We start from the raw sequence: 12936 nt of genomic DNA on the forward strand, positions 1-12936 counted from the left end.
ATCATCAAAATTAAACGAAATAAACATTTGAAATATATGAGTTTGTATGTAATGTATGAATATAATATACAAGTTTCACTTTTTAAATGGAATTACTGAAATCAATCTACTTTTTCATGATATTCTAATTTTATGACCAGCACCTGTATACATACATTCCCTTAAATCTTTTAATAAGTGGTGATAAAGGTTCTTTTATTTTTTATTTATTTATTTTTTGGCTTTGGCTTAAAAAGTCCAAAGTCCATTAATAATACGATATAATCAGCTTTTTACAAAGTGTTAAAAGCCAAGGAATATGGGTGGGTTTTAAGGAAGTTTCAAAAGCAGACAATAAAGAGGCCCGTCTAAGATGGAGGGGGAGCTCACTGGGTCTGTGCAGGGAAGGCAATTAAAAACAAAAACCTCTACCAGTTCTGCCAAGAAGAGTGGTCAAATATCCAGCCAGAATTAGGTCAGAAGCCTGTTGATGGATATTAAAAGTGTACGGTTGAGGTGCAACTTGCTAAAAGACATTTAACCAGATATTAGTGGTTAAACATAAACTGTATATATTTGAGTCCATATGTGAAATCTGGCTCTATGTGGATTAGAGAGAAATCCACAATAAATTCAAACTTGGGCACCCACTTGGTCCTTTTTCCAAGCATCTTTACAACCATAATCCACTCAGATTTTTTTTTTCAAATAAATAATTTAAAGCTCAAACTTAAAATGACATTGATGCCCATGATGAGTGTATGTTCAATTCTGATCACAGCTGAATAAGCTGCAGTGAGCAGGATCTGTTTGAACTATCAACAATCATTGTTCTCTCTCTGCCTCTAAGATCGCACCTGCAGTCTAGTTTCATCTGTCAAATCATTATCCCACTAACTGTTTTCTCATTACAATCGATGGATAAACATCAAATAATAAAGCAACAAATAAAGAAGTGATGGTGGCTGACTATGCAAAAAGGAGAAGGAGTGATTTTTACAAAAATAAAATGGAGTGAAGAAAAAAAAAGTCGATGCTCTGACAGCTCCCTGGCTGTGATGGAGAGACCCCATCACTACTTTTCCCTGTCTTGTCATGCACCCCTCCCTTCATTTCAGGGCTTACGCTCAGGAGCAGACGGGGTGTGTGGGTGAGCCGTGCATCCTGTGTCATTCCTACAGATTGATTCCTCTGACAGGATCCCTTCAGTGCTTAAAAGAGAAAATAATGATATTCATTTGGTGGTGGGTTTGAACTGAAAGAAGAAATGCCGTTTTCGACTGTGTACTTTGTAAAAAATCTTTCCACACTCAGTTTCAATGTGATTCATCAACTGTTTAAATTTGGCTGTTTTACATGTGTAAAACAGGAATTTTTTTCTGTTTCACATACATGTCAGGTTTTGTTACACACATGTAACAAAACCTGATAACAGCAGCAGTCCTGGTGACATGTGCAGGGTGTATTCTGCCTTTTTCCTGATGACATCTTGAGACAGCCACCAGCTCCTCGCAACCCTCAAAAGGACTAAGCAGTTACAGAAAATGAGTGAATGCAGGTGCCATTTTTTAATCCCTCTAAATATGCAGACCAAACTAGATTTGTTAGTGGTAGCCCTACACCTTCACCTGCCCCCATTTGTTTTTTTTAAATGACATTGCAAGAAGTACACCATTAAAATATTTCACAACAAAATGAGACACACCTTCAAAAAGCCAATATGCCATCAATTGTCACCCCTTCCTTTTACGTAATACATGAGTTTGCCTCTAATTGCATGCAATTAGTTATCTAACAAACATACTTCAGCATACACACATTCATGCACTTTTTAGGCGTGTGAGGGAAGACTGATAGTATCATACATATAATCCTTAGGAGGGCATGAAACTAGACATAATGGTTGGTGTCACAATAACTTACATCTTTAACAGAGAAATTTGAGAGGTTCTGTGCAACCATAACTCATACCTAATCTCTGTTTGAAGGGTCAGAAAAACTGACCACTTTGTCCTTCTATATCACATAAAGATTTGGGACAACCCTTTCCTTGAATGTGCGAACAGAGGGCTATGGAGTAGGTGGAAACATTTAATTGACCATATTTGACCATACTTCCTTGTATCAAGCTGGGATTTTATTAGCCTGTCCTTCCTTGTTATTCCTTCCAGGTGGAGCGATGGGCCGGCAGGTACTCTCTTCTACGCTCACTTCCTGATCCAGCAGTCTCACCTGTTCATGATTACTGATCAGTCCATCTGATATTTAGGACCAGCTCAGAGGGCTGTACTGATACACTTGTGATCCTTGTGGCCAACCCTTGTGAACATTTTTTTGGTACTTTTACTTATGACCGTTTGGTGAAGAACTAACCTTGATCTTCCCATAAACTTTTGGACTAATGAAATCTCCACTCCCTGGATTCCTCTGAGCTTACATTTTTTGAACAACCTAGTAAACCTTCATCATTGAAATACTCACCTCATCACTTACCTGCCTGACCCACTTTCCATCACTCCACCACATCATTCCTCCGGACTCCTGGATCCTCTTTCCTCCTCCTCAAAATCTAAAAAAGACAACAAAGACGAGATAAAGAAACTAAACATTTATATTGTCATTGGATTATTCACAAAATAAGCTCTAAAACATGTCTCTTTTCTAGTGAAGATGACTTTGGATCGACCTGTCTTAATTATTTGTTTATATTATAAAAAAGCTTCTTCTCTTGTCAGTTTAGAACAATAATCTATTTATGTTAATAATATGATATTTTGAACCTAAAAACTGAGTGCCCTTAAAACTGAAGAAGAGGTCTACAACAGAGTTTATGGCAAAAGGTTCTGAAAACTTTCAGTTTTAAAACTGACTTTCAATGAAAAATGTAACTAGTTCAATCGCATTTGGAAAATTGATGTCAAAGGTTTAATAATGAATTATATTTAGGTGCTGTGTAAGTCAATTTCTAACTAAAGCCCAAAATGAAAGCCTGGGTGGTGTTAAAGATGATTTATCCTGTGATTTTACTCTGTCTACACCCTACTCAATGAGGTGCCTTGTGCAAGCTTACTAAGTAGCCATAAGTGCTCTTTTATGGCATCATTTAGTGAGCCCTTACCAGGCCTTAAAGAGCCCATTGTCTCCATGGAGACATAAAGAGGACAGGTCCTGTAAATCAAAGTGGAGTAAAAATGGAAGCTGCTTCACATTAGTGATGGCTAATTAGCTCATAGCACTGACAACTGTAGGCTGTCCGCTGCTCGTTGGTGCAGCTTGTCTCATCAATGGGACGTAAGGAGAAGCTCCAGCTTTCTGTTGTCATGGGTCATTTTACATCTCCCCAGGGTGCACTGACAATGACACAATTTAAGACCTCTTTTTTTTTTTAACAAAACAGAAGACGTGCACAGATGTGAACAAGAAGCACAAGTGAAACAAGTTAACCTCATGCTGCTTGCCTCGTTAAAAAAAACATGTTTGAGCCTCATCAGAATGGCAGCTACGAGAGTGGGAGGATTTGAGCTATTTTTTTTTATCAAGTCTGGCTACAACTATTTGCTCTCTCTAAAAACCTCTTTGGCTGTTCGCCCTGTTGGCAGAGGAGGTAGCATCCAAAGGACTCAGTATGGATAATTAATTTTGAGGGCACTCTCTTGTCACGAGGGCCTTTACATTTCTGATAGAAGCAACGTGTTCTGTCAGTCCTTTGAAATTCAAATGATGCCTTCCACTCTGTGTCTCACTGACGGCTTTGAACATTCCCATGAAAGGAGAGCAACCGAAATGGGACCGTCAGGTGCTGAAGAACAGAGAGACAAATTCAGCTTCATCCAAAAAAACTGATGACAGGACTAAACTAAAGAGACAAAAATAAACCATTAAAAAAAGAAACTTGTCAAGAAATTTGAAGTGTACAGAAACAGATATTTTTATAACAGTGCTGCTATTTTTCCACATTCCTTGGCACCTGCCTACTTTGTCAGCTGTAAAGATGAAAGGGAGGTATAAAGAAAGAAAGTCAAAATGAACTAAAATAAATATATTTTTTTCAAGTAGCTATTTAAAATACTGCTCAAAATGCTAAATTTATTAGATGCAAAGTGATCTGTGAGATTGCACACAGCACAGTACCATGTCCTAAACGTGACTGACAGCATGTGCTCATGATGACAATATTAACCTTTTACAACAGGGGTCATAAACTAAACTCGCTCAAGGGTCAGAATATTTTTAAATCAAACAGTGTGGGGGGCCAGCTTTTCATTAGCTGCGTTTTCTTTAGCCAATCTGCTTTATTTATTTGTCCGCTGTCATAAATGAATGAAATTTTTTGTGATCTTCACTTATTTATTTCCACTTTTTCCTTTTTGATTTAGAAGTTTTTGTTGTAACTTCACTTGTGGATTCCTGCTCAGTTTGGGGGAAAAGAAGCTTGTAATAAATATCAACTAAGATATCAATGTGATATAAATTAAATTTAAAAAAAATGCATGGCTGCATCAATTTGATAATAGTTTGATACCTTTTGGGACAGGTGGAGTTAACTCACAGGACAGATGTAGGCAGGTGTAATTTACATGTTTGGGCATACTAACATTTTCTATTGTTAGTCAACAGAATAATACAAAATGTCTAAAAAATGGCAATGGTAAATTTTACAGATCATGGGGTAAAATTTGGGGTGGTACTACCAACACCTAGTCTGCTCACTTACAGGTATGTTAGACCTTAAATATTAACCATTGGAATCAACTTTCTCTGTCTGTTAGCAAAATATCTCATAAACCATTTGATGGATTTTAATTAAACTTCAGAAATAATTTATTGGACATACATCTAAACCTATTTAATTTTTTCAGCCAAGCAAGATGACTGCCATAGCCAGATGACCTTAGAAAACACAAAAATGTCCATATTTCAGTTAATTTTACAGCTATAGAGGTAACATTTGGTGTGGTAGTAGCTACGACTCATTCCCAACACATATGCAAGTGTTACTCAATGCATGAGGTCTTTACTTAATATTTTGGCATTAACTTTTCAAGTCAATCCAATCCTTCCCACAATCTTTGACTGGTAACAGACTGTGCAACATCTTTATTTAAAATGTTGTTATACAAGGCAATGGGTGATATTCTTTCAAGGAATTTCAACTTAATTTCACAGTTAGGTGAACTTGAATCAAAGCGTTGTACAAACTGATGGAGAAACTTTAAAGACCAATGGTTAAGACATCACAGTGGTCATAGGGAGTTAATGACAAATGTGTGTTTAAATTTGGTTTGTATCAGGGAGACAGTAAAAGTAGAAAAATTGAACAGATAAGGCATGAAATTGAAGTTGCAGCTTCAAGTTTTTGGAACTTGGCTTATTGGAGAATGGTGAACCGAATAGTGATGGGAATCTAGATCGTTTGGCTCAAACTTATCTAGAAGAGCCGGCAACTGCTCCTCACGAGTAGTGGTAAGTGAAGTGCCATTTGAAAGCTGAAAGAGCTGGTTCTTTTTGAGGAGTTGAGCTGATGTGTAATTCACTAAAACCAACACAGCAGAACAGGGTTCCAGGACAGCCAGGCAGGGGTTCTTAGTGTTGTAGTAGAGGGATGGAATAGTGTGGTTTGTTGAAAGGGCCACATGTTTTCTGCCAAATCCATGCTGTCAGATCATAATGGATGTGGCAGGGCATTGCATTTAAAGTGGTGTTGATTATTGACTGGTTGCAGCTGGTGAGTCAATACTTCAACTCCAAAACACCTGACTCCACTTCTGTAATTAGGCACTCAGACACCAAGAGAAAGCAGATCGTCTAAAGAAACACCACTGAGAGGTGAAATTAGTCAAAATTGATCATTTCATTACAATTCAATGTTTTGTTGAGAAACTTTGAGTCTTTACATTAATGTGACTTTTATATTGACACTTACATCTCTACAATAATGTTGAATGGACCAAACTGCACACATACCCTGCACCTGGAACAGCAGTGACTTCTCATGAAGGGCCAATGTGTCCAGTCACAATACTAACACTGACCGAGAAAAGGTCCAGAATGGAAGCAAAAAGAATACAGTGCATTGACTAGAACTACAAACTACTCATACCTCAACACGATTAAGCATTTGTGGATTTAATAACAAGCTGATCAGTGGAGAGCTAAAACCACAATCACCAAGGGATCTGAACAATATTCTGTTTCATAACTGAGCACACTTTACTGTAAGCTAATGTATCAGACAATATGAAGCTATAATTTTTTTTTATCTTTCTGGTTTTTGTGGAAAAGAGCATATTAATGCCAAACAAACAAAAAAAAAGTCTATCTAAAGACTATCTGCTTAATATCTGCAGTAAGGAAAACAAATATTAGATGCACTTGAGAGGAGTGGGCAGAGCTGTGCCCAGGCTTCTGTAAAAGTCAGTCACGGCATCATCTGCTGATAAAGATATCTAATTTAAACTTGTGATAAATGGGTAAGCAGGAGGGAACTGCCATGCACACCCTGAGCTTCTTTGTTTCGACTTTCATTCACAAATGATGAAAAAAGAAAAAAAAAATTGTTAATGCTCTAATTTGGCTGTTTACCCAGTGAGACAACAGCAGGTTTTTCTTAAATTAGGTTGTTTGAAGTTATTGTGAGAAGGCAGTGTTTTACCTGCAGCTGACAGTAATCAGAACAATTTTATTTGAGATAATGGGGATAAGTTGTAATGTGTGAATCCAACTAATAAGAATTGGTCCATTTCAGCTGTGAATTTCTGCCATTTAAAACACCTTATGGTCAAACCCTATTAATACTTTGAGTAAATATATCAAGATGTTTTTTTTTGTCTACCTTATCACTTTTACAAAAGATAGTTTTTTATATTGTCATGAGTCTTTTTTATTGAATTCAGATCTATAAATATGTTAATCCGATTTTGCCCAGCAGATGATATTGGTAATTTTTATCTGCTCTGAAACACTCTGCTGCAAGTTGCTGTTGGAAGATCAACAAGAACCCGTGGGGGAAAATTGATTTGTAGCTACAAATTCCCACAAACATATTTTCACAGTCAGTCTTTCCTTTCAAAAAGTTCTCATTAAAAGCGGCTACCTGTGAAGTCTGGCTTACATTAATGTTTCAGCTACAGTGCATCTGGGAAAGTAGTTACAGCACTCAACATTTTTCATATTTTATGTTACAGCCTTATTCCAGAATGGATTCAAATCTGTTTTTGTTCCTCAAAATTTTGCACACACCATACTCCATAATGACTAAGTAAAAAAGTATGATTTTCTTTTGTTTGTTTGTTTGCAATTTTTCAATAACTAGAAGCACTCATGCATGCAACACAGACTCATGTTTTCTCCAAAGGTTCTCCAATGACACTGCTGTTGTGGGCTGCATCTGGGGTGACGGTGAAGAGGTATACAGGGGCATAATAAGGGAGTTTGTGGACTGGTGTATTCATAACCATCTTAAGCTGAACATTTCAAAGACAAAAGAGACAGTTATCGATAACACACCTGTCAATATTAGGTCCCGTTTGAAAGTGCATGTCAGAGCACAAACCAAGCCATGACATTCAAGAATTTTGTGTAGACCTCCAAGACAGGATTGTATCAAAGCACAGATATGAGGAAGGGTACAGAAAAAAATTCTGGAGCTGTGAAGGTCCCAGTACACATAGTGGCCTACATAATATGTAAATGAAAGATGTTTGGAACAACATGGACCCTTATTTGAGCTGGCTGCCCAACATATTAGAGCAATCGGGGTAGAAGAACCTTTATCAGGAAGGTGACCAAGATCCCAATGGCCTTTCTGACAGAGCTTCAGCGTTGGTCTGTAGAGAGACGAGAACCTTCCTGAAGGACAACCATTTCAGCACTCTACCATACAAGCATGATTGGTATAGTGCCGCAGAAATGGTTGTTCAGATGCACTGTATGTTATTAACTACAGACTGCCTCTTTTTGCACTCACTACAACAGCTTCACTGCAGTCCATATTTCTTTTTAATGAGATGTTAGAACATGGCTATGATCCAAATATAAAATTACTAAAAGCTCTTTAAGGGTAGCAACCTTCCTGTCTGAACAGTGTGTGTATGTGTTTTGGATTAAATACCCAGATGATTTCACAAAAGATGTAATCACTTTAGGCTTGCTTTCTGGTGAGCTAGTCATACAGCAGTGCATACAGATACAACATATCTGGTATCTTGCCCAGCAGGGAGACTCATTACTGTTGTGTAGATCAGTGGTTCTCAAACCTTTCATGCTGCACCCCCTCGTGAAGAGGAGAAAATTTCCATGACATCTCTAAGCTAAATGAGACTAAAACAAAAGTGAGTCAATTTCAATGATAATTGGAAAATAAAAAATACAAATCAAAAAAGAAGGGAAACATTTCATTTTTCTGAGGGATGACAGCAAAGCTATTTGACAAACTGTGACCTTCTACAATGAGACATCTGTCTCTGTTCTGATAAAAACAAAAACAAAATCCTTTTATAACTGAGAATGTGTAGCATTAAATGGCAAAATCTAATAAAAGGACACAAAAAAATCAATCACCAAATTTCTAAAAACTATTTCATAGAAATTATTTACTAATTACCAAAGTGAATTATTTAAGACAGTAATAAATTGATGAACTGGCATTGTTGGGGGTTTTCTAAGTTACCCAACCTAAAAAACCTAAAGAACCACACAGAGAGAGAGTAAATTGTTTTTAGGATACTTTTGCAAAAGGAGAAGTCACTCGAGCAACGACCTTTTGGGTCAAACTCCAGCGAGTTCTGAAGTCCTGTAGCATCAGCATCTTTTTATTAGAAACAAGGAATGGGTGGGGGCTGAATCGGTCAGAACCGGTTCTGCCACACAGATTAATCACACAAATAGAACTTACAGCATGTAGTGAAACATTCTGTCTATCAATCCTGATACAAAGATTATCAGAGGTACAGTGACGTTACTTGGGTGATTGACTGGCCTACTTAGATGATTTGCTGACGCCTGTAAGCACGATAAAATGTAAACATGATACAAATGAACTCAATTAATATCTCTGACATCCAGTGTGACACGTAGGCATGTTTTGCACATAAACACAAAGGCTGGTAATATTGAAAAACCCTAACAGGCATGGCCTTCAAATGTGTTTGAAATGGCACAAATAGAACTAAGAATAAAAAAGTTAAAAAAACAAACAAACAAAAAAAAAATTTCAACAAATGTGATAGAAAAGAAACAGTGGTTTCAGACAAAACCAATTTAGGAACAGCATCTTTGATGTAAACCTAACACCTCACATCATGCTGAAAATACTATCCTTATGAAACATGGTGGTGGTAGCATCATGCTGTAGGGGTGTTTTTAGGGACTAGGAACAGGATTAAAATTTAATAAAAGATATGTTAAAAATTCTTGAAGAAAACCTGTTGGAGACTTCTAAAGATTTGAGAATGGGATGTAGGTTTACCTCTCAGCAGGATAATGATCATAAACTCACTGCTGAAGCATGAAGGAAGTTACCATCTCCTCCCTGTGGGAAATTCCCAAAAGGCTTATGGATGAACTCATTTAGCTTCACTGTGCCTTTCAGCAGTCTCAGACTGACTGTACTTCCTGAGAATGTATGCCGAGAATATGAGACTACAAATTTTGAAATTTGAATAGGAGAAAGAAAGTTTCCTTCATCACCCTGGGATGTCAAAGGAGTTCAATTCTGACCATCCCATACACGACCATCCAACCAGTGAGATGACTCTGGTAAATTGGGATTACATTCGTGTTCCTAATGAACTTTTTCAGGCCAAAAAACTTACGGAGGTGTTTAGGCACCAGAACATGGCCACATGTTTTTGTGGTGAACAGCTGAGAGTCCGAGTGGTTCAACTCGTGACAGAGAGAAGATGTCTATAAGACAATTCAGCTTAAGGCACCTCACAAGTCATCTCAGCTCTGCAAAGAGACAAAGAAACTTTGGAAGCTGAGAAAACAAGAAAAGAAAAAAACTGATGGAGATAAAAGCACTGACAGAAGAAAGGGAAAAACCTCGCAACCATCAAGGAGGAGCTGGAAATGACAAAAAGACAAATTGAGGAGGCAAAGAAGAAAACTGAGGAAGGAAATAAAAAACTACAGGAAGAAAAGTTACACTTTGCAGAGAAGAAAAAACAACTTGAGTCTGCAAAGAAACAGTTGGAGGTGGAGAGCAGAGAAGTGCAGGAAGAACAGGTAAAATTACTTGATGAAAAGAATAAAACTGAAGAAGTAAAAACAAAGGTGAAAGAAGCAATAGAGAATTTCAAAGAGAAAAAAAAGAAAACTGAAAAAAGAAAGCTATTTGAGAGCAGCAACGCAAAGGAAAAGAAACTTTTAGAGGATCTGACACAAGATCTTCAGGAGCAGGAAAGGCAGATTGAAGGAGCTAAGAAAAAGACAGAGCTTGAAAGAAAAATTGTGGAAAAAGTTCTGCAAGAGGAAAAAAACAACAGTTACAGGCAGAAAGAAAAGACTGCTGACAAAATAATCCAACTCCAGGTTGACAAAAACAACTTGGAGAAAGAAAAAGCTTGTATACAGGAGGAAAGAAAACAGTTAGAGGCAGAAAGAAAAGACTTTGCTGATGAAAAGGTCCAACTCCGGGTTGACAAAAATAACTTGGGGAAGGAAAAATCTCATATACAGGAGGAAATAACCAAAATTGACAAAGAGAGAGAGAAAATGCTGAGAGATTTAGAGAGTGAGAAGAAAACCGTGAGTTCAGAAAAGCAAACAATGGAAAACACAAGACAGTGAACAACCAACTACCTTAACGTCCAAACTTCAAAAGAAAAATAAAAGACGCAGCTGGTTGTTCAAAGGGAGGAAGAATCCAACTAAAACTGAAAAGAAAAATGGAGAGAACATTTTAATGTGCACAGAGAAAAAAGAAGCACCTGAAAAACAAAAGAAAAAAGGGGGTGCTGGAGCTGGCTGCACAAATAGTGTGATCGCAAAAAGCTCCACTCTACAACAACCACCATCAACCCCATCTTGACAGGCTCCATCTTGATAGAAAACAGATAAGAGAAAACGGAGCAAAGCAAAATGAAAAAGTTCTGAGCTAAACAATCAGGCAAGATTTTTAAAAACTCAGACGGGAAACTAATAAGCTGAGTCATGAGCTGATGCCATTTTTATATTACAAAGTCTGATCTATTTGATACTACAAACAATAATTTAATTTAAATGACAGCTAAACCATATAAAAAGTCCCTGCTTTAGTTTCATTAATTCACTCAGGCTGTGATAAAACTGACAGTAGAATATTCCTCACCGATCCCACTGTAAATATCAAGCCTTATCTCTGAAAGAGTTACACCACACCATCAAGCACAAAAATAAAAATGAATCTGACAATTCTGTGTCCTACTCAGTCAAACCATACCATAATAGCATCAGGTATTTGACTGTGAGCGACAAGTCAAAAATTAAAAATAGTACAGTTGGACTCAATAATATTAAGTTTGAGAACATACTGTATGTATTGGTCATTGATTTTGTGAGTGACAAATGGAAAACCACAGTTTATGAATAAACTAATCTGAGCTCTGGAGCACATTGTTACACAACAGCTTTGCAAATTCTGCAAAGCTGTTGCAGACTGCTTGACGTGTTCACTGGAGGAAAACAAACTCAAGCAGTTTTATTTGATGAGCTTTGTTGTAGTAAAAAATAAAAGTCACTGATGACAGAACATGTTCTCTCTGATGAACCAGTTTAAAATGAGATGACTGATGGACACGAGGGTTTCCAGGAATAATCAGCCCATCGGTCTTTCCCCTGCCGTTGTGACTGGGGGACGAAACTGACGTTTTCGGTAGCTCGACTACTTCCTCTTTGCCTCCCTTCACAGATCAATTCACACCAGCCTCCAGCTTTTCTCCATTCTAACACAGGATTTACAATTTGAAAGTCAATGAACATATACAGTATGTGAGTCATACACTGCATCACTTTTCTCTATAAATAGCTGGCCGTTAATTTGGATTACTTTAGAAGCAATACTTTAATTGGCTAAATTAATTGACAGTTTCTGTCCATGTTCCCATACTGACACAGACTCAGGTAAGGTATTTTGAAAATCGAGTTAAAGAGGTAGGAAATGATAGTATAAAACTATGAAGTATTTTAAATGATCTGACAGGTAGAAAAAACAAAACCCAGCCAGCCTGTTTGGAGGAAAATGATACATTCATTACTAAGTCAAGTGAAATTGCAAATTATTTAAATGTTTATTTTATTAGAAAATTAGAAGGATTAGGAGAAAATAAGTCAAATTTAAGTGATGATATATCTCATTTATTAATTAGAAATTAAATCATATATAACAAAAGTTTCAAGTCCAAATGAGTAAATGTGAGCATAAATAAGGTAAAGAGTTTTCTGAAAATGTGTAAAGATAAACCACCAGGTGTAGATGGCATTGACAGTAGGCTACTCAAACTGGTTGCAGATGAAATTGGTCCTGCGTTGGCTCATATCATTAATTTAAGTTTCACGTATGGTATTTGTCCTCCAGCTTGAAAGCAGGTGAAAATAATGCCACTGCCGAAAAACGAGCAACCGCCCTTTTCTGGCTCTAATAGTTGCCCTATAAGTTTTTTACCTGTGCTGGGAAAAAATGATTGAAACAATTGTATATTTAAGCAATTTGATATTTGTTATTAATACAAATTAATAACTATTTATCCACCAATTACATAATTTGCAACTCCCAACATGTATATAGAAAGGCTCGCTCTACAGCAGCAGCATTGACTTGCATGTCTGATGATTGGCTTAGAGAAATTAAAAAGAAAAATATAGTTGGTGTTGTATTTCTAGATTTCTAAGCTTCTTTTGACATAGTTGATCATAGTTTATTACTAAAAAAAAACTTTCCTGTTATGGCTTTGAGCAATCTGTACTTAATTGGTTTTACAG

Source organism: Kryptolebias marmoratus, linkage group LG4 (genome assembly GCF_001649575.2).
Source record: "Kryptolebias marmoratus isolate JLee-2015 linkage group LG4, ASM164957v2, whole genome shotgun sequence".
Classification (NCBI taxonomy): Eukaryota; Metazoa; Chordata; class Actinopteri; order Cyprinodontiformes; family Rivulidae; genus Kryptolebias; species Kryptolebias marmoratus.